The sequence below is a fragment of the Rhinolophus sinicus genome, linkage group LG10 (assembly GCF_036562045.2).
Source record: "Rhinolophus sinicus isolate RSC01 linkage group LG10, ASM3656204v1, whole genome shotgun sequence".
Classification (NCBI taxonomy): domain Eukaryota; kingdom Metazoa; phylum Chordata; class Mammalia; order Chiroptera; family Rhinolophidae; genus Rhinolophus; species Rhinolophus sinicus.
This window is the reverse complement of record NC_133759.1, coordinates 110435821-110457857: the sequence shown is the minus strand read 5'-3', so window position 1 is coordinate 110457857 and position 22037 is coordinate 110435821. Positions and strand designations below refer to the sequence as shown.

Sequence of the window (22037 nt, the reverse complement as noted above, 5' to 3'; positions counted from 1 at the left end):
TGTTGGTAGTACCCCTTAGCCCTGAGTTACTGGGGCTGCCTCATGTGCTGCAGCTGCTCAGGGAGGCTGAGTGACAAGCCAGGCTTTGCACAGGGTCCAAGAGCAAGGGACCCTGAAGAGACTAAGTGATCTTGAAGAGGAAGAGCGAGTCAGAGGACTCACGCATCTGGCTGCCGGCACTTCCCGCGGTAATCAGGACAGAGGTACCGGCAGGAGGGTAGGCATGTACATCAGTGGGGAGGACTCGGGGTGCAGCAACAAACCCTGATGTTCATGGTCACTTTATGTTCGACAAGGGAGCCAACCAAGACAATTCAACGGAGAAAGAACAGACTTTTTAGCAAATAATGCTGGGATAACTGGATGTCCACATGCAAAAGGATGAAATTGGACCCCTGTCTCACACCATATTAAAACATCAGCTCAGTGGCTCAAAGACTGACTATAAGAGCTTATACTGTAAAACTCTTAGGAGAAAAGAGAGAAGTAAATCTTCAGCTTAGGCAAGTCTTCTTGGGTATAACACCAAAAGCACAAGTGGCAAAAGAAAGAATTGGACTTCATCAAAATAAAAACTTTTGTGCTGCAAATAATTCCAAGAAAGTGGAAAAAACAAAACAAAAACCCATCCCATAGAAAGGGAGAAACTATTTGCAAATTATATATCTAATTAGGGACTTGTGTTTAGAATATATAAAAAACTCTCACAACTTAAAGATAAAAAACCCAATTTAAAAATGGGCAAAGAATCTGAATTTCTCCCAAGAAGACGTCTGAATGGCCAAGAAGCATGTTTCACATGCTCAACGTCCTCGTTAGTCACCAGGGAACTGCAGGTCAAACCACAAGAAGACACCACTACACACCAACCAGGGTGGAGAGAATCAGAAAGATAGACGATACCAAGTGGTGGTGAGGACGAGAAAGCCTCATACATTGCTGGACTGAATGGGAAACGTTGTGTCCACTTTAGGAAACAGTTTTGGAATGCTTCAAAATGTTAATTATGGAGCTGCATGGGACCCAACAGTTCCACTCCTAGGTGTATATCCTTGAGAAATTTAAACATATGTTTATCAAAAAACTTGTGCATGAGTATTCATAGCAACATATGCATAATAGCCCCAGATGGAAACAACACAAATGTCCATCAACAGGTGAACGGATAATAACATCAGGTCCGTCCACCAATGCAATATTATTAGGTACTTAAAAGGGGTGAAATAGTGACACATGCTACACAACATAAATAAATCTCAAAAACTCAATGGTCAGTGAAAGAAGCCAGTCCCAAGAGCACACACTGCCCGATTTCATTGGTACGAAATCTCTGGGCTAGTCAAGTCCGTGGAGATAGTCGGGGCTGGGGCTGGGCATGGGAGCAGGGAGGGGAGTGACTGCTGATGGGTCCAGGGGGTTTCCTTTGGGGATGAAAGATGCTCTAAAATTAGATTGTAGTGGTGGTTGTACATCTCTGAACATACTAAAACCCATGCACTTTAAATGGGTGAATTGTATTCTATGTAAATTGTACCTCAGTAAAGCTGTTTTTAAAAAAGATAGCCTTGAGTTCAAGTCCTGACCTACCCTGCTGGGGTCTCCTTAGTCAAGTCTCAGTCACCCCATGCAATTCAGTTTTATCACCTGTAAAATGGGGTTGGAAAGATCTGCCTTCCTGAGCTATCGTGGGGACCAGATGACACAACAGATGTGAAAACACTTTTTTTGTTCATTTTAACTTTTGTATTTAAATTTATTACAAGAGGAAACATATGCCCATTGTACAAAATTGAAATGCTAGACATGGGGACACAGTGAAAAGTAAGCCTCATTTTCTGGGGTGACGATCACACAGGTATATACAATTGTCAAAACTCATAGCACTGTACCCTCAAGAACGATGAATTTCACTGTCAATAAATAACACTCATGAAAATACATTGAAGTAAATCCCTTCCCTCCCGTCTCTCCAATTCCCTAAGGAGGCACCTTGTTTCTAGTTGTGGGTCTCCTCCCACAGCTCTGTCTGTGCACACAGAAGCAATAAAATGTTATTTTGTTATACGCTTTTTGTACACAAGTGTAAAAGAATGTGCTACACACACTTTTCCCCCCTGAAGAATATACTCCCAGATGAACTCCAATCAGCGGTGCTTACACGGCTGCCTGCGGATGGCTCCAGATGCCCGGATGCATCTGAGCGTCCCCTTTAGCCGGCATGGAGGATGGTCTGATCTGCTGCTATTACAGAGTGCTTTGGTGAGTAACCTTGTACACAGTAACAGGTCATTTTCCCCATTGTGAGCAGAGTCTGGAACACAGATTCCTAGAAGTAAATGTTGGGCCAAAGGATACACATATTTGGAATTTTGACTTTGTTTCCGAGGTTCCAAGAGTATCACCCCCTCACCCTCCCCCACACTATTGCAGCAGGATGTGTATTAAACTTCATAATTTGTGCCCATCTGATGAATGAAAAATCATCTCTCATTGGAGTTTAAATTGGCATTTCTGCTGTTAAGTGAGAGACTTAGCACTTTTTCATATGCCTAAGTATCTCTTTTTATTTCCTTTTCCATTCATAACCTCTGACCATGCTTTTCCTCTTGTTTTTTTTTCTTCTTGTTGATTTGTAAGAGCTCTTTACATATGGGGACACTGGCTCTTTGCTTGGGATATAAGTTGGACACATTGTTTCCTTTATGGCTTTTGGGTTTTATGAGCATCTGTTGTTAAGTTCTGGGCACAGGAAGAGGTTGTTGCCATTTTTCAGGATGTGTGTGGGGAGCACACTTCCCCACGTGAATCCCAGCCACTTGTGTGCCTCCCCCCTTTCCACGCACAGCCTCAGGTGACTGACTGACCTCTCTGGGCCAGTTACTCCCAACCAGCCCACCCTGAGAGGAGAAGGGGGCCAACGCAGGCTATTCAGACATGTGGTGAGTCCTCATTTATTCTGAAAGCGCTCAGTCAGCACCTGTGTGCTGGTCAGGTGTGGGGCACTCAGGTGAGTCCGACTGCCCTGCCTTCTGAGCTCACAGTTGGGGGAAGACTCAACTTGCTGAGTGCTTGTCCAGAGAATCCAAGGGTGTCTGGGGGCACAGACACAGAGGGGTCCCCGGATAGTGGGCAAGATGGCAGCCCCATAACCCCAGGCCTTGAGGGCCCCCACTGCCCAGCTTGCCTCTCTGCAGAGAGCACTGGAGTGGGTCCTGAGCTGGCATTTGGTTTGAAGGAAAACAACTCTTGCTGCCCCGGTTCCTGTACAGTTAGAGTCCTGGTCTCCTGTGAAGTGCTGTTGACAGCACTCGCGTACAGGGTGGCTGTGAGGACAAACTGAATTGGTGCGAGCAGCAAGCACATGCTGGACATGTGGGCCTGAGCTGTACATGGGTGTAGGGACTTAGGTGTGGACTGGGTGTACTTGATTTGGGGGTGTAGAGAGCAGGATGCCATTACAACCGGCTATACCAGCTACAATGTAAGTTGGGCTTCTGTGAGTGTGGGGGGGTATGGGGTGTTCAGTCCTTAACCAGATGAATCCAGGTGGGCGATGGGCCGTGGGGCGAGACTGGTGTTGTGTGTCCACGTGCACTTTGCGGGTGTGATGTGTGTCTACGACAGAAGCTGGGGTGGTTCAGGAGGAGTGGAGTGTCTGAGAGAGAAGGAGAGAGGGGGGTGGGGAGCGGGTCTTGCCTCCCAGCAGACACACTGGAGGAGCTCCGGCTTCCTTTAGCCTCCTTCCCACCCCGCCATCGTGGGGGCTGCCCAGGTACTCCCATTCCCGCTTGAGGGCTGTCAAGCCTTTTGGACGGCAGCAGCCCCCCTGCCCTCTCACAGAAAACACAGGCATATTTCAGTCAGCATCTCAAGGAGATGGAGATGGACTTGGAGGGGAAACACAGAAGTCCCGGATGTCCGGCAGCCGCTCCCCTCTGGCAGCAGCACGGCTCCTGGGACCAGATCCGGGACTTTGGAAAAAGAGAAAGTGGCAAAAGGGGCTGCGCTGCAGCCTGGGCCACGGCCGGCTACAATGGAGGCAATGCACGTCCATTAGGGTCGTAGGCAGGAGAGACCCCCAGGCCAACATCTGCCCCTTCCTCCGCCCCCTCCTCATGGACTCAAGGGCAGGATAGCCCGTAGACAATGGCTCCGTCCTTTCTTGACAGCCATCCTCTGGGTCCGAGAGTGGGGAGAGGTGGTGGCATCTCCTCCACCCCACCCCCTTTGGGGCCTGGGTTCTCCGCTGTCCCGCAGGGACGTCGAGTCTGGCGGAGGCGTAGGGTGGGGAGGGAGGAGGGCAGAGGGCTGGCGGCCGGCCCTGCAGCCTGGACGGAGTTCATGGGCTGCGGAGAGGCCGCTGGACCCGACCCCGAGCCGGAGCCCTGCACTCCCCTCCTCCCCTGGGATAGCTTTTGGCCCCGCTGCTCGCGGCCTCACACGCCACTCCCTCGCCTGTCCCAGGGCCTTTTCCGGGAGGGGCACCCAGATGCCGCCCTCACCCTCCAGCGGTCCCCTCCCCTTTGCTGCGCGCGCGCTCCCAGGCTCACAGTCCGGCCCAGCCGCCTTTGCCTCCTTTTGCCGGTCAGCGTAGGACTGCCCCGCAGTGGAGCAGCGCAGGGGGCGATGTCTGGGGGGTCGCGCCCGGCGTCCGCCCGCCGGAGTCCCGGCTCCGCAGCTCCGAACCCAGCCTTTGGGGAAGCGGTGTGCAGACCGTGCCGGGCGGGGGCGCTCTTGAGCCTGGTTTGGAATTTTCACCCAACTTGCACGCCGCAGGCTGGGACAGGGGCGGGCGGCTGTGGGAACCGCCCCCGCAGGCGTAATGGTCGCTCAGGGCGGGTTCGGGGCGACCAGGGGGCTGCGGGTTTAGAACCCAGTTTAGAGGCCGACCGAGCGTTTTCGGACCCCCGGGGATTCGGGAGGCGAATGCAGGGGAAGGGGGATCAGTGGGAGGGAAATCCGCTAAACTGAACCTCCAGAGCATTAGAAGGGGCCCGGCCAATCCCTTGACCCCTCCTTCCTCCCAGTGGAAAGGGGAACCAGCAGTAGGAGGGGCCCTGTGTGTGGGGGCCCGCGGTCTGGGAGAGGGCAAGTCCCTGAGGGCCGGACCACCCCCCAGTCCCCACCCCTGAATGTGCACGGCCTTCCCCATCCCCCCGAAACGCGCGCCCCTGCGGGCTGAGCATTTGCACTCGCGGTCGCGCGCGTCCATACAAGGTCTGACTTGGGGTCAACTTTCACGCGGATCCCCGGGTGTGTGTGCACATGGCAGTGTCCGAAAGCGCGTGCACATCCCCGCCCCCCGTGCCCACCTCCCAACGCCACCAAGTGTCCTGACTGCCAGACCTCCGCGGCTTCTGCTCCAAGCGGTGGCCTGGGGCGGGGGTAGGGGGTGCGCGGGGCGGGCCAGAGGGAGGGGGCGAGGCTGCCTTCGGGCTCCCCACCTCGCCCCCGCGGCATGCTCCAACTTCCCCTCCCGTGTCACCCTCTGGACACCCCCAGTCCACCGACGTGCGGGAGCGACAGCGCCGCCCGCTCCTCCTCCAGCCCTCCCCGCTCCGCTCCTACACGAAACCTTCGATCGCGCTCAGAAAGAATGCGCTACAATCTCCGCGCTGCCGCCACCGCGCCCGCACCGGAGCCCGAGCCGGAGCCACCCGGCCCCTCGGCGTCGCCCGCGCCGCGGCTGCCCCGCCTGCCCGGCCAGCCCCGGACAAGAAGCGCGCGGTCCCCGCCGCCGCCCCGCGCTCGCCCCGCGCTTGACGCAGTGAGCGCCGCAGCCCGGCTCCCGCCGGCTCCTCTCGGCTCTCCCGCGCAGGCCGAGCCCAGCCCGGCGGGCTCCGGGAGGGGCGGGCTGGGCGCGAGGGGGAGGAGATCTGTCTGGAGCCGGCGAGCCGGGAGGAGGAAGAGGAGGAAGAAGCAGGGGAAGCCGCCGCGGCGCTCCGGGGACCTGAGCACTCGCGCTCCGCTCCCCTTTGCCCGCGCCTGAAGCCCGGCGCCAGCGCCCCGGCCCAGGTAGGAAGGGGCTTGTGGGGGAGGGGCTTGAGAGAGGCGGGGGTCCTCTCTGCGGCAGGTGCGGGGCCAGTGGGTCTCCGCCCCTGGGGGAGGCGGGGAAGATGCTCTTCCGGGCGGCAGCGGGGGCGGGCGCAGGTCCCCGGCGGCTCTCGCAGTCCCGTCCGCCCCAGCCCCGGCGCCCTGCCCTGAGCGGCCGCGCGGGGGCCGAGTCCCCCGCCCGCCGGGCTTCGGTTGCGGCGCGTTGGGGCCAAGGTGCCTGGGCTCCTTCTACCCCCGACTTGTGAGGCGGGAGCACCCGAAGTTAGCGGTCGCCGAGCCCCGGCGGACAAACTTCCCTCCCCGACGCCTCGGCCCAAAGGGTGGGGACGCCGGACCCCTCGGTCTAGGAGGCGCCGTGGGGACCCCGAAACTTTCCTGAGCTCTGTGAGAGCGAAGGCGGGCTGGGTAGGGAGCGGGGGAGGGGGTTGGTCTTATCTGCGAGTGTACGTTGGTATCCGCGGCGCCCCAAGTTGGCGCGGAGACTGCCCCCTCCATCTGGAGCCCCATATCGTAGTAGAGGGCACCCAGGGAGTGGACTGTGGGTGCCGAGTAGGGTAGAGCTCCTTCCCGCGCCGCTGGAGCCCTTGGAGGGGGTTACAGGACCCCCTCCCCCGGTTCTGTCGCTCTGCTGCTGCCGAGTTTGCGGGACAGATCCGCTCACAGCTATTAATAGGCGCCGGTGACCCGAACCTCTCCCCGCCGGGGAAGCCGCGGAGCTGGGCTTGGCTGCGGGCTGGGATGTGACCCCAGGCCCAGAGCTGACCCCTCCCCAGCTATTATGGTCCCCAGCCTGCCGCTCTTCCCTCCAAGTCCCCTGCTCTCCTCCCACTCTTTCCTCTCCAGGCTCGGGGTGTGCCCCCAACTTTTTCTCTTCTCAAACTGCCCTGTATGGCCTGTGGTTGCCCCATCAGCCAGAGGCTGGGGCGAGACCGGCATGATTCCAGCATAGTCCCCAACCGAGCTCTCCTCCTGGGTGGGTGTGGGTCCCTGGGGCCAGACTGCCTGGGGATGAGCGGGAATTTGCTCACATCAGCGTCTCTTCCTTCCACCCCACCCTCAGGGGCGCAGCACACACACACACCCACCGCTGCCCGGTCACCAGCCCCTCTGAGGGGCCGTGGAGAACGGGGTGGTCGCGGTGGAGAGCAGAGGGGCCTGCAAGGCTTCTGCGAGGGTTTGGGGGTGTAGCTTCCGCTGCATGTGCAGGGAGGGGCAACGTCCTGGTGGCCCCATCCCAGCGTCGTCTTCCTGTGCCTCCCAGAAGGCCCTGGAGGATTTAGTCCCCCCAACCCCACCCGAAGCTTCAGTTGATTTGAGGATTTGGAGGCGGGGTCCAGGGTACTTCTTCCCGTCACCCCGTTTGCAAGTCCAGCCCGGTAGCAGCTTGGGGGGGGGTCTTGGTTCCCAGGGCTGGTCGCCTGCCCCGCCCCCTCCGTTACCTCCGGGACCCCAGCGCCCTCCAGCGCTCGCTTGCCGGGCTCTCTCTACCTCAGAGCTTCAGTGAGCGAGGTGACTATCGTCCCCCTGCTCCGGGTCTGGGTGAGGTAGCCCACCCCCCTGTGGAGCGCAGATGGGGTCCCTGACGGATGTCCTCGCGGTGGCGGCGCCGGGTCTCTGTAAGAGAATTAATGACTTACACGCAGGCTGCCAATCGGCGGCCACGGGGGAGGGGCGACCTAGCCGAGACTCAGGGGATGAGGTCGCAGCTGGACGGCGAAGCCTCACCTCAGGGAGGGGTGCCTAACTGCGGGCAAAGCCTCTGAAGCTGGGTCCCAGCTCCAGTCAGCTGTGCCCCCAACTCTTTGCTTAGCTCTCTGAGCCCACCCGCTCCCAGATCCGCTGGGTACTGGTACCCTCCAGCGGAAACCGGTACCGCCCCTCCAGTTGACCTCTGAGCCCCTCCACAGAACCCTGACCTTGGGTGGTCACATACTTGCAGGGCGGAGTGAGGCAGTGCGCTTCAAGGGCCTCTGGCCTCAGCTTGCACACCGCAGAAATGGGCTCACAGCCCTTGGGCCTGGGGCGTAGGGAGGAGGTCGTGATATAACTCTGGGCAGGCACCCATCGCAGTTCCCGGTACCCTGGAGACCCCCATCAAATGCCAACCCTATCCTGCTTGGCCGGCAGGCCTGGGGGAACCGGCTGGAAAGGGGGAGTCAGCCAACTCTGGCAGGGGTTTGCCTAAGAAAGGCTGCCCTGGGGCAGTGAGTCCCTCCTTGTCACAGGGCTGGTGAAGCCAGAGGCTGGAAGGCTGCTTTCTTGGACCTTCTGAGAGTGACCAGTTTCTCCTCAGTGGGAGCTGCAGCTGCGGGGTTGGGTGGGGTGAGGGTGGGGGCTCTTAAACATCAGGGAGAAAAGGGGAGCCCTCTCACCACCCACTCAGTTCCCTATGCCCAGACCTGGCACATTTGAGGCTTGCAGTATCTGTCTGGTGACAATTAAGGCCTGCCCTTGGCCTGCACCTGCTGGGATAGGGGTCAGAATGGGGGCAGTCCAAGGAGAGCACAGCCGCTCAGAGGCCCAGAATGGCCCGACTGCCTTTCCCCGCATGCCTCCCCCGGCCCCCGAGCTGTGATGTGTGCCCCAGAACTTGTAATCATGGGGCACACCGGCTTCTGTCCCAACAGCCCCTTATGGCTCAGCACCCCTCAAAGGAGCCCCACCTGGCAAGCAGGAGGGGGGCACAAAGCATTGAATTCCGGCCTGGGAAGGGAGGGCAGCTCAGCGCCCACTCCCTGTACCTGGCCACCCTTCTGTGCCCAGGCATGCCGGGTGGGGGGCCCAGTCTATAGGGCTGGCGTGTGCTGTGCTTGCTCGCTCACATCCCTCTCCGGTCCCCACACACTATAGGATTTATCTTGATTTGCTGCCTTTGAATTGAGTCAACTCTTTTGTATGCTCGGTGAATTGCCCAGCTGCTGGCGGGGAGCGGAGAGCGTGCCGGGGGTACTGAGGCCGAGAATCAGAAGCGGGCGGGGGACAGGAAGCGGGGAGGGGGCGCGCGCGCCGCGGGGACTGACCGGGCTGCGCAGGGACACGGGTGGGCTTTGAGGCGCGGGCCGGCCGCCGAGCCCGGCTGGCCGAGGGCACTGCCGGGGCAGAGTCCGGAGGGGTGGAGGGATCGTCCTGGGGGTCAAGACTGCTTCTCCCGCTCTGCTTCGCACGCGCCGAGTGGCGTGGGGCAAGCCTCGGGGCCTCTCTTGCCTCAGTTTCCTCGCCTGTAACGTGTGGAAAGGGGGGCTTCCGCACACGCAGGTTGTGAGGGTCAAACTAAGAGGGTAGAGTGTGCGAGAGCGTCCCGGAGTAATCCCAGAGGTGGGGTGAGTAAGGGAAGGAAGGGGGCCAGGGTTGGGGAGGGGGGCCGGCGTGTCCCCATCGGCCCCCTGCGTTCCCTTCCCTGCCCCTGCGTCCCTGCCTTCTCCGATGTGGGCCGCGCCGACCCGGGTCCTGAGAACGCCTGGGCTTTGTTTCATGTGGAGGGGTCGCGCGGGTGGCTCATCCAGGCCACGGCTGTTGCGCGCTCCCCCACCCCGAGTGCCACCCCTGCCTCCGCCGCCACTGGGTGGGTGGAAGGGCAGGGGGGACCGCGAGGAACCCTCCTGCGCTTTCTAGTACCTCCCCCTGCTCTGCCCCCCTCCCCCTCTCGGCTCCAAGGCCGAGGAGGGAAGGAGCGAGGCGGCCGGGAGGCCAGGCGAGCCGAGGGGCTTCGGGAAGGAGGGGGCGAGGGCGAGGGCGAGATTCGGAGCCGGACTCCAGGACTCCTGCGGGAAGAAGGGGTGGGAGGGAGGAGCGAGGGGGAGGGAGGGAGCGGAGGGGGAGGGCGCGCGAGAACGAGGCCCCCCTGCCGGCGAGGCAAGGGGCGGGGCCGCGCGCGGATCGATGGGCGAAGCTGGGGAGGAATTTCAATCCCCGGAGCGAAGTTGGAGCTTGAAGGACGGCGGCGGCGGGCGCAGCACCAGAACAGCGGCGGCGGGCAGGTAAGTGCGGAGCCCGCGTCCGAGCGGGGCCCGGGCTAGGGGCGCGGGACTCCGGCTACTCCCGGGGCGGCGAGTCCTCCGAGCGCAGCAGGCAAAGTTGGAAGAACTTGGCGGCGAAGCGGACGCTCGGCTGAGCCCGGCAGAGCGGGGGTCTGGGTCGGGGTCCCACCCGTTGCCGCCCCGGTCGCGGCTGCACCCCGCACAACGGTGCCCTAGCTAGGACCTGCCCCTTCCCCAGCACCTGTGTCCCCTCGGCGGCCCCCCCCCCCGGGCCGTCGCACCCGGCGCGACGCCCCAAACCTGCTGCTCCCTGAGCTCGACCCTCCGCGGCCGTGGTCCCTGACCCGTATCCCCGGCCGCTTCACTCGCCCCGACTGCCCGCCCTCCGGTTGCTGCGCGCCGCCTCACTCGACACCGGGGACGGTCCAGCCACACACCTGGAAGGGGCCGCGTTCATTGGCGGAGGAGTCAAACCCCTGGCGTGGGGTGGGGGCCTTTGCTCTGAACTTGGTCGATGTTCTCCCCCTTCCACCCCCACCTTGGACCCGTTGTCAGCGTCATTCCTTGGGTGATGATGCTGAGCCTCCGTGCTCCAAGCTCTGCTAAAGACGGGTCACTTCCATCCTTTAAAATCCGCAAGTCGCCTGCTTGCCTCTTAGGGTGGGTCCTCACAGGTGTTTCCCCTCCAGCACAGACCAACAGCCTCATCGAAATCATACTGTTACAGGGGTGGGCTGTGTGACCTTGGGCCAGAGAACCTCTCAGAGCCTCAATTTCCACATCTGTGAAATGGGGATATAATGGTAACTGTACTTTGTGGAAGGCGCTCCATCTGCAGTGAAGGCTTAGCACAGAAATTGCCCCAGGAGGCCTCTCCTCTAAGCTTGGGGGGACCAAGACCGTTTTGCAGCCCCAGCAGAGCCTCAGGTGTGTCTTCTCTCCTGCAAGTGGTCACAGAGCCCTTGCTTGGATGCCGCTGTGTCTCCCTTTCACCCTCTGCATTGGGCTGGGGTCTGTGCAGGAAGTGTTCACAGGATATGTGATCCCGGAAGCCCTGGGGACAAGAGCTTTTGAAGGGGGCAGAAATAGGGGAGTATAAAGGGCAGCCAACCCCACTCTGTCTCTCTCAGGAGCCATTTTTAAAGAGGCCCCCAGCCTCTGTACAGCCCCAGAGGAAACAAGCAAATGGGGCTTATATTGCTTTAAAGCCACAAATATTCCTGTCTTTCCTGCCTAGCTGGCCCCCTGGCCTCCTCTGCCCTGGGTCTTTGCAACTTTCATCTTTTAATTGAACAGCGTGGGAGGACAGGTGCACACCCCCTCCCAGGTTTGTGTCCCACTTCATCAGAAGAGGAGACACTCCCAGAGATAGAGGGACACGCTCCAGGTGGCTGGTTTGTCCCAGGAGAATGCCCACCTTTACTCTGAACTTAATGAGTGACGCCAAGCCAGGACTCCAGCCCTTTGGTCTTTCATTGTCCTGCGTACATACTGAGAGAGGTCTGAAACCCTCTGGTGGGCAGAAGACCTGAGGGTCCCTGGATCACAAAGGTTGGCAGCCATACCCTCCTCCCATCAGCTGGACCCTCTCCTGCAGCCAGAGGTGCAGCCCAGCCCCACCCCCCCTACTTGCTGCTGGCCTGCTGCCTGCGTACCATTCAGACTGACACGGCAGGCTGATTGGAGCAGGCAGCTCTTATCCTGAGGTCTGGCACACCTGGAGGGGGGCGGGGAAGGGATGTGGCAGACACAGCACCTGGGGCCGGAGGAGGAACAGCAGGCAGCCCTTCCCATTTGCCCACAGGACTCGCTGAAAAACTCAGCAGTTCTTCCCAGTGCCTTGGGCAGTGGCGCCCCACACCTGGGCCCCACCTCCCTACCCAGCCCCCCAAAGAAACAGGTGGCCCCTTCCTGGGAGAGCCTCGGGTCAGAGCTTGGACCCTTAGATTCGTAGAAATTTGAACTTTGGTCCGTAGATGTCTCCTTGTCAGCATCACCTGCCTGCTCCAAGAGAGAACAATCAGCAGGGCCAGAGTCATGACAGGGACTTGGACCAGCGGGTACAGGGGAGCGTCTGCCTGGCTCCCACATCTGCGTGTCTAACACACACACACACACACACACACACACACAAGCAGATTTCAGTGGGTTTTCTAAACGCTCAGGAAAACCTCCTCGTCTGAGCCCGGGGTCAGAGCCTCCCCCCACGCCTGGCCCTAGCCCTTAGGGGCCCAGTTCCCATCAGCAGAGGATCTGTGGTGCATGGACCCTGGGTGTTCCCATATCTCAGCAGGAAGCAAACAGGCAGAGCCTGTAGCTGTGGGTGGCTGGTGGGTGGTACCTGTGGAGGGAGGGCACAGGAAAAATGCCAGTGAGTGGCAGTGAGGAGATGGATGTCCAGGGCCAGGTGACGGGGCCATAAATTTCCGGGCGTGAACCTGGAGCAGATAGTGGCATTGCCGTGGGCACATTGGGTACATTTGTCACCCCCATGCCTCCACATCGCCCTTTCTTCCCTTTTTGTCTTGTCATGGATTCCGATTTCTTCCAGCAGAAGCTCAGGTGTCCACTGGCCTTGGTTGGGTGTCTGCTGGGGTGGCTGATGGGAGAGCCTACGCAGGGGACAGGAGTCTTGATGTGGAAGAGACTTGGTGTCATCCAGCCCAGCACCCCCTGAGATGGGGAGACTGAGGCATTGCCTGAGGTCACGCAGTGCGTGGGGGCAGAGAGGGTGCCGGAAGGGGGTCCTGTGCTCCTGCTGTGTTGGTTCGGGTCTGGTAATTCAAGCAGGGTAGGCACAGCCTCGGCTATTGGGGACATTTGCTCCCTGTCACCCCCCCGTACCCATGTACCCTATGCCAGATGGTGGCCCTGGAGGTGAGCAAGAAGTGGGGTGGCTGCTGTGCACACTCAGCTCCTCTCTCTGGGCCTGCCTGTCCATCACCCTCCACCCCCCAGCCCCACCAAGCCTGGCTGGCTGAGACCTGGCTTTACCAAACGTTCTGGGTAGGGGAAGAGGGGCTGGAGAAACCACCCTGTGACCCAGTGGCCACTGGGGACAGGGACTGAGAGTCCTGGCCTTTGGAGCTGGGAGAGTCCCTGGAGGTTTATTCAGCAGACACACTGAGGACCTTCTCTGTGCTCTCCCTGGAGCCAGGGGACAAGAGTGGGATGGGACCCTGGCATTGGCGGAGCTTGTGTCCAGGGCTGGGGACACCCGCGATACCACCAACAGAAATACATATACATGGTCCTTTCTCGTGGAGGGCAGCTCCATCTTCCAGATGGGTGCAGCCTCACCCAAGGTCACACAGCAAGAGAGTGGTGGAGCCACAGCTGGAGTCCTGGGAACCAGGACCAGACTGTTCTCGGCTTGGAGACAAAGCTAAAATAGGGGCCCAGAGCAGTGGGGGGCCCAGCAGAGCCTGATGGCCTTCCCAAGAGGGTCAAGGATGGGCCCTACCTTGACTTCCTGCCCTGGGCCCTGGGTGAGGAGGAGCAGTGGGGAAACTGAGTCCTGGAGGCTGGCCCAGCATTTGAGCACTGGGCCACGTCTGCACCCAGGCCTCTCCGTGGCAGCACCCCCTCCCCCCAGGCATGGTGAGAGACCCCAGTCTCTGACTCAGCCCTGTCTGGGATGCCGCCCTGCCTGCCTGACAATGAGCCTCAGTTCCTCAGGACTTCCAGGCAGACTAGACCTCAGGGTCCCCCTCCCCTGTGAGCAGGCCTCAAGCTCCTTCTAGGGGACGGCTCCTCCCAGAGGAGGGCTCTGGCCTGCCTTTAAGGGATGGGCAGCATTTAGATAGTCGTGGAGGAAGGGACAGGCATCCAGGCTGGGAGCAGAGCAGGGGTGGGACGGGGGCTAAACAGCAGCTGGGCCAGTGAGGGTGTGTCCCCCCCACCATGGCTGTGTGGTTCCGGGCTCCTCCCTCTGCTGGCTTCTGGATGGGCTCCCACAGTACAGGGTGTGGCCTCACCATCTGTAATGCCTCAGGACCCCAAAACAAGGCTGGAGCGCAGGAAGAGGCCAGTCTGGGCATCCATGGGGAAGAGGAGGGTGGGGAACATAGCCTGGGAGATCATCCAGCGGTCCTGCCCAGTGCCCTTCTAGGCCATCAGTACAGGTCGATTGTTCCTGATAGAGGCTCCATTGAACAGATGGGGAAACTGAGGCCCGGATAGGCGAGCAGCAGCAAGCCAGTGGCAGAGCTGGCAGGAGCGTTCAGGCCCAGCCTGGCTCCCACACTCTGTCCCCGGCACCACACCTTCCACACCCCTTGGAGAGAGCACATGATCTTTGCAGACCCTCATCTTCTTGCACAGGAGCACAGAGGCCCTGCCTGCAGCTTCCCCGTGTGGGGAAGGTGCTCACAGTGGACAGGCTGGGGCTGAGGGCCGTCACCCCCCGCAGCCTTTGGCCCACTCTGTCCACCCCTTTAGGTCCCCCCCCCAAGAAGCACAGCCCTGTTGGTCTGCCCCTCCAGTGGCTACTTCTTTAAACGGGCTGATGGGACAGTGAGGCTTCTGGACAGCCGTGTGGAGAGCTGTCAGCAGCCTGGAGGTGTGGACAGGTGTGGCAGAGGCCGGGCCCTGCCCCGGAAGTGTACGAGGAGCTGGGGTCAAGGTAGTGCTACCTTGGGAAGCAGATGGGTCCTGCCCAGGTCGTCTGAGGGTAGCAGCCCTGGGAGATGACGGCCCGCCGGGGGTGGGGGGGTGGGGTTCCCTTGTGTTTATAGTTTTCTTCTTTTTATTTTTTAAGGAGGGTGCAGCTCACAGTGGCCCATGCGGGGATCAAACCGGCAACCTTGGTGCTGCCAGCACCGCGCTCTAACCACTGAGCTGACCGGCCGCCCCTACTGTTTTATTTTCAGCAGATCAAATGCAGGCCCCTCTTCTTAGTCATCAGTTCCCTTTCATGTAACAAACACAGAGACACAGACAGGCAGCCACGTGCTGCCCTATACTGCGGGGGAGAGCGGAGAGGGCCAAGGACCGCATCTGGAGGGGCTTTCTGGGCCTTATACACAGTAGGTGCTGTGGAGAGCAGGCTTGCTGAGCACACAGTGAGGGATCCTCGTTTCTGGTCCTGTGTTGAGATAGGGCCTAGAGTGGCTGGGAGGGTGTTACCAGCGTCCGGAAATGGCAGCAGCGTGGATACCCAGCCCTGGCTCCCCTCAAGGCCCCCTCCACCACCCCACCCCTCCACAAGGTGCTGGGAACCCTCAGGGTGTGCTTGCTGACCTTCCCCGGGGCCTCTGCCATCTCCGCGGAGATGTCTCCTTCCGCTGCTAGCCCGACAGAAGCTGTAGGTCGGGTGCTGTGCTGCTAGCTGGCCATGTGTGCAGGCACAGGCCACCTCCCCTCGTGCCTCGGTGCTTTTGTCTGTCAAGTGGGTCTAAAGCACAACCCCCTCCAGGGGTGTGGGGCTGGGAGCAGAGTCTAGGGGTGCCGTGGTCCCAGGTGGAGGCCCAGCTTGTGGAGACTGTCCCTTCCCCTCATTGAGCCTGTCTCCCTTCTGCTAGGAGGGTGCCGGGGAAGACAGGGTACAGCGAGGTGAGCTGGAGCTGTGTCTGTAAGTTCTGATGCTCCCGGGATCCCAGGGCTTCTGGCTTTGTCCCTCGGGGCCCTCAGCCCTGGCTTCTTTGTGTCCCTCTGTGCCCTGCTGTGCAGGGAGGCAGAGAAAGAGTACTGGGGAAGGAGCAGCAAATGCAAAGGCTCAGAGGGGGCAGTAAGTTTGGCACGTTCCAGGGAGGGCAGGGGCGGGCGGCCTCCAGGGAGAGAGGTCAGTGGGGGAGCCCCTGGGGTCCAGGGGAGAGGGTGGCAGGGTTCTGGGGAAGGCTGGGCTCATCCTCTCTGCCCTGGGAAGCGTTTGGGGAGTCTGAGCAGCTGGGAGGTGAGGCTGGCTTACAGCTTTAGAAGATCCCGCTGCTGGAGGGGAGGAAGGGTTTTCAGGGGCACGATTGGAGATGAGCCGTGTCTTGGGGAAACAGGGAACCTAGACCGGGCTGATGACGCTGGTGACGGAGAGACACGCGACATCTATTTTGACATTGCTTAAAACAGCAGAGCTGCATTCCTACAGAGAAAAATGTTGTCTAAAGCAAAGCCCGTTTCCCATTTATACGAGCACCTATGGGAATCAGGGACGCATTCGTGTGGAGGACAGGGTCGTGCCAAGCAAGTCCTGTTTGCCTTTGACATCCGAAACATTCCCGAGATGTCTTTCTGGGAGGGCCTGGGGGGGTTGAAGCCCCCCAATGGATTGGTGTGGACCACAGATGGCTTTGGCGCCAGCCCTGGGGGTGCCAGGAAAGGGAACCCCAGCCACCCAGAGCCGGAGGTGCCCTTCCTTCCAGAGATGGACTGCTCCTGTCGTGGTTTGGGCATGGGTGCGTGAGGGGGCGTACTGTGTGTGCGTGTGTGTGCCCTCCTGGGGGCACTGCCCCTCCGCCTCGGGGAGCAGGCAGCGGATGCGGCCCTCATGAGTTCCCGTTCCCCAGTGCAGGGGGCGTTCTGATGCCGGATTCCTCATCTGTAAGATGAATTTGCCTGCTTTTTTAGTTTTTGCAAATTCAGTGCAGCGGACAGGTTATGAAATGAAGGGTGTGTGTAGAGCCCCCAGGGGTTCCCGGGGGCCTGCGTGGAGTGCCCGTGGGTCTGGAGCTGGCCAGCGTGTCTGGGGAGGAGGCCAGGGGTGCAGCCAACCCCGGCTCCTAACTGTTTGCTGTGTGACGACACCCAGGCTCGTTTTGGTTTCCTCATTACGGGGTCCCCACAGAGCAAGCACATGCTAGATCTGAAGGATGAGATTTGCCAGAGATGGCTTCTTAGAAAGACAACGCGGTAGAAATCCAGTGTCACCACTGGCCTTAGGGCACACAAGTCAGGGCTGAAATGGGCCACGTCCCAGCTGCACTGAAATGCAGACACAAGGCTGTCACACCTGCACTCTGACAGGCACGGATGCACGCCCAGCTCACATCGCACGTGTGTATGTGCTAACTTTTCAGGTACATGTACAAACGTGCCGACTGGCCTTCACTGGCCACAGAGGTGCCCAGCCACTCTAAAGTGACATGTAGCCCTCACACCCAACCCCTGGGCGCCTCTCCACATGTTGACACATGTCCCAGCGTGTTCTTGTAGACACATCCACTCACACGCCCTCTGTGTGAGGGCCCAGCAGGCACACAGGTCCAGGTGTGTCCCGTGTGTGCTGGCACACGGCAGTTGATGTTTCTTTGTGGCACGGCTGGGAGGAGGGCTCCTGGGGTGGCTCGTGCAGGTGGGACACCCCCTCCCAGAGTCGCACCCCAGCTTCCCTTCCAGCTGGCACTGCACAGAGCTCAGGGCCAGGAGTCAGTGGTCATGCTGTGTCCTGGGGGGTCCTTGGGAAGCCAAGGGCCAGGGAGACAGGTGGGGCAGAGGGGAGGGGCACTGCTTCCGAGTCAAGGGTCACTCAGGGGGGGATCTGCTCCCTTTGCAGGCCCTCCAGGGGACCCTTGGTCCCTCTCCCACCCTGCTTGCCATAGTCTTGTCTCCTGAGGACTCCTAGAACCATAGAACTTCGCTCACACCCTGCCCACCACTGAGAACCCTCACACACCCAGGAGGGAGGTTGCTGTGTGCCCACGTCACAGAGAGGAGACCAAGACATGGATTGGTGAACTGACTGCCCAGACTCACAGCTCACAAGTGCCAGAACCCCGATCTGCTCGTCTCTGACCCTCCTCGCCCCATCCTGCAGCCCTTCTGCCCATTTCACAGATGGGAGTGCTGAGTCTGGGTGGGGGACATGAGTAACCAGCTCTGGCTCTTCATTGCTGGGGCAGCCAGGGCTGCCCTGAGTCAGGCGCTAGGGGAGGGGCTTGTGGGGTCCAGGGACCCAGGGCAACCCTTGCTTTTTATATGTTGCTGGACTTGGTTTGCTAATGTGTTGTGAAGGATTTTTACACCTGTGTTCATGAGGTTTATGGGTCTGTTATTTTTTAATGAAGTCTTTGACTGGTGTTGGTATCAGGGAAATACTGGTCTCATAGGATGAGTGGGGGAGTTTTTCTCCTTTTTTTTTATTTTTCTGGAAGAGTTTGTGAAAGTTCAATATTATTTCCTTAAATATTTGACAGAATTTACCACAAAACCCCATCTGAGCCTGGGCCTTTCTTTGTGGGAATATTTTAAATTAATCATTCAGTTAAAAAATGGTTATACATCTATTCAGGTTTTCTGCTTCTTTTTTAATCAGTTTTGGTGGTTTGTGTCTTTGTAGGCATGTGTCCACTTCCCTTCAGTTGTCTGATTTGTTTGCATGAAGTTCATAATATTCCCTTATGCTCCCTTTAATTTCTACAGGGTTGGTAGTGATGTTTCCTCTTTAATAACAGATTTTGGTAATTTGTTTCTTCTCTCTCATTAGACATTTTCTAATTTCCTTTGTGAGTTCTTTGATTCATGGGTTATTTTTTTATTTTCCAAATATTTCTCAGGTTTATTTCTTTGTTTATTTCTAATTTAATTTCATCGTGGTTAGTGAATATACTTTCTATGGTTTCCTTCATTTTAAATTTATTGAGGTTTGTCTTACAGCCAATCACATGTGATTCCTGGAGAATGTATCCTGTACATTTGAAAGGATGTGGATTCTGCAAGGTGGAATGTTGTACAAATTTCAGTCAGGTCAAGTTGGTAATAGTGTTCACCTCTTCTATGCCTTTGCTAACTTGCTGCCTGGTTGTTCTATCAGTTGTTGAGAATGGAGTATGGAAATCTCCAACTGTTGTTGAATTGTCTTTTCAATCCTGTCCATTTTTAATGAATGTATTTTGGTCTCTTTCGTTATGGGCATAGTCATTTATAAATGTCATATCTTCCTGAGCTATTGACCTGCTTAGCATTATGAAATGTCCCTTTTGCCTGTGGTAATATTTCTTATCTTAAAGTCTATTTTGTCTGACGTTAATTTACCCCCTCCAGCTCTGTTATGATTACCATTTGCATGTACTTTTCCATCCTTTTACTTTCAACACTTTGAATGTAAAACGTATCACTTTTAGACAATATGTACTTGGGTCTTGCTCTTTTAACCTAGTCTGACCATCTCTGCCTTTTGGTTGGGCTGTTTAGTCCATTCACATTTAATGTAATTTTTTTATTTGATATGGTTACCATTTTTAGTTGTTTTCTACACATCTCATTTCCCCCCCTTAGTTCTGTTTCCCCTTTGCTGCCTTCTTTGTGTTAGGTAAGTACTTTTCGTGTACTGTTTTAATTTCTTGGTTAAATTTTTAAAATTATGTTCCTTTGGGTTGTTTCTTAGTGATTGGTCGGGGGATAATAATATGCATCTTACCTCATTACAAATGGTTTCAGATTAACACTAATTATGGTAAATAGGGAAACTTTAATATAGTCCTATTTTCTCTTCTCTCTTTTGTATGTTACTGTCATACTTACTACATCAGTAATGCTAAAACCCCAACAATATAGGGTTATAATTATTTCCCTATATGCTCATATGTTTTTAAAAGAAGGGAAGGAAAGAGAAAATACATTTACAGAGTCTTTTCTATCCATCTACACATTTGCCACGTCTGGTGCTCTTCATTCTTTCTGTTGATTTCAATCACCATCAGCAATGACTTCCTTTCAGCCTTTGGTATTTCTTCTGAAGCAGGTCTGCTAGCACCAAATTATTTCAGTCTTTGTCTGTGGATGTCTTTAGTTTGCCTTCATTTTTGTAGGATAGTTTTGTGGGATATGAAATTCTTGGTTGATATTTTTCTTTCAGCACTTTGAATATGCCGTTCCACTGCCTTCTCACCTCCATAGTTTCTGATGAGAAATTAACCATTTCTCGTATTACCTTAACTCTGCATGTGATGAATAACCTTTTTCTTTCTATTTTCTCTTTGTCTTTAAACAGTTTGATTATGATGTGTTTAGGTGTGCATGGTTTTGTTTTCATCCTACTTGGGGTTTGTTGAACTGGCATCTGTTAGATGAATGTTTTTTATCAAACTTGGGAAGTTTTCAGCCGTTATTTCTTCAAATGTTTTTCCTGCCTTTTTCTCCCTCTTCTCTTGGGACTCTCAGCACATGTATGTTGGTGCCCTTGATGTTGTCCCACAGACATCTGAGACTCATTTCACTTTTCTTTATTTTTTCTCTCTGTTCTTTATATTTTCTTCTGAGCTGTCTTTAGGTTCACTAATTCTTCTTTCTGCCATTTCACATCTACTGTTGAGCCTCTCATACATTTTTCACTTATTGTACTTTTGAATTCCAAAATTTCCATTTTTAAGTAATTTTTGTCTCTTTATGGAGGTTCTCTATTTTGAGTCACTGTCATCATACTTTCCTCTAATTCTTTAAACATGATTATCTGTTGATTTTTTTTAACGGGGTTGTGATCAGTGCTTTGAAGTCCTTGTCTGCTATCCACAACATCTTGTGACATTGTGACAGCTTTCATTGACTGCTTTTTATTCTGAGTACGAGATACTCTTTCCTGTTTCTTTTCATGTCTTGTAATTTTGTGTCAAAAATAGACATTTTAGGTAATATGTTGTAGCAGCTCTGGATTCTTATTTTTCCCCGAGACTTGTAATTGTTGCTATTTTGTTTGTTTGTTTACTGAGTAACTTGCCTCAGCTAAAATTTGAAATCCATTTTCCCTGATGCACGACTGTTGATGTCTCTGTTTTGCTTCCCTTTATACATATGCTTTTATTTTTTATTTCAATTCTGGCTTTCTCGGGATCATTTCTGCATCTTCTTAGCTTAGTGGTCAGGCAGCAATTGGCCAGAGGTTATGTGCAAACACCTTGAGCCAGTCAGGCTTCCATTTTCTGCTGATGGATCTGTGTGTGGGTTAAGGAGCACATTTAAAAACCAGGCAGTTTTCAAGTCTACCCTGGCTTTTACATTCTGCCAGACCCTCCTATGTCTTCTCTGGGCACGTCTGCAGGCTCTCAGTAGGTCAGGGATGTGTGGATTTCTCGGGTCCTCTCTGCTCTCCCCTGTGCATGCATGCTACCCAAGCGCCCTGCTGCTACTGTCACATTCTGTGTCTCCCTGTGTCAAATTTCCAGCTAGTCCACTGCCCTATTACAGCCCCAGCCAGGATCACAATCCCAGCCTGGTAGAATCACTGGCATTTCCCTTCACTTGCCACTGAGATTGCTACTTATTGCTCACATCACTGCTGCTGAGCGCAAGTTCTTTCTTCTGATCCGAATCAAATCAGCCTCTGGCAGAGAGGCTTCTGGTTTTCACAGTCTGGACCGTCCAGTTAGGGTGATGCACCCGCTGAGCTGGGAGTGGGGAGATGGAAGTTCCAGGTCAGAACGCCAGAAATTTCCCCTTTCTTATTCAAAGGTCAGTAGTTTTTCATGAAGAAATGTCTTTGGTTAAAATAGTTATTTTAGGATGTTGAAATAGTTAATTTTTAGGATGTTGAAATAGTTAATTTTTGATCAGTCTTTGACTAGTTTTATAGTTGTTTGAGGGAGAGGATTTGGTGACCTTCTCACTACAGCATGCAAGAAATGTCACTCCTGTGGTTTTATCTTCTAAGAACAAAATTTAAAAAAACGTAACATATACAGCTCTGTGAATTATCACAAAGTGAAATTCGTATAAGAACCATGTAGGTCAAGAAAGAAGACATTACCTGCATGTCAGATGCCCCGCAGATCCCCTCATGATTGCTACCCCTCTTTCCTCCTCAAAGGGAAACACTTCTGGTTTTCAATCCCATAGATTAGTGTTTCCCGTTTTTGTGCCTTATATGCACAGAACCACACATGATGTGCTCTTTAGAGCAGAACAACCAATGTTGGTGTTGTCGATACACTTTGTTGATGTTGAATGTTACATGGATTGGCTTTTCTACTGTGATGGACGTCTGGGTTCTTCCTGGCCTTCCGCACTTATGGAGAGCGTCACTGTAGACATCCTTGTAGTCGCCTTTCGTGGGCATGTGCACTCAGGGCTGTCAGCCAGCTC

The 22037-nt window shown here is 56.0% G+C and overlaps 1 long non-coding RNA gene across 3 annotated transcripts in view; it reads left to right on the top strand.

Moving 5' to 3' along the window:
- Positions 1 to 5208: 5208 nt before the first annotated feature.
- The window catches only part of LOC109455710 (protein ELFN1), a 64989-nt gene continuing 48160 nt past the window's right edge, over positions 5209 to 22037 (top strand). For 2 of the 3 annotated variants that reach the window (XR_002138703.2, XR_012489939.1), the window contains exon 1: positions 5209 to 6015. This is a non-coding gene — a long non-coding RNA (protein ELFN1). Of the gene's footprint in view, positions 6016 to 9865; positions 10032 to 22037 lie in introns of those variants that run through there. The other variant, XR_012489938.1, reaches the window with a different exon arrangement.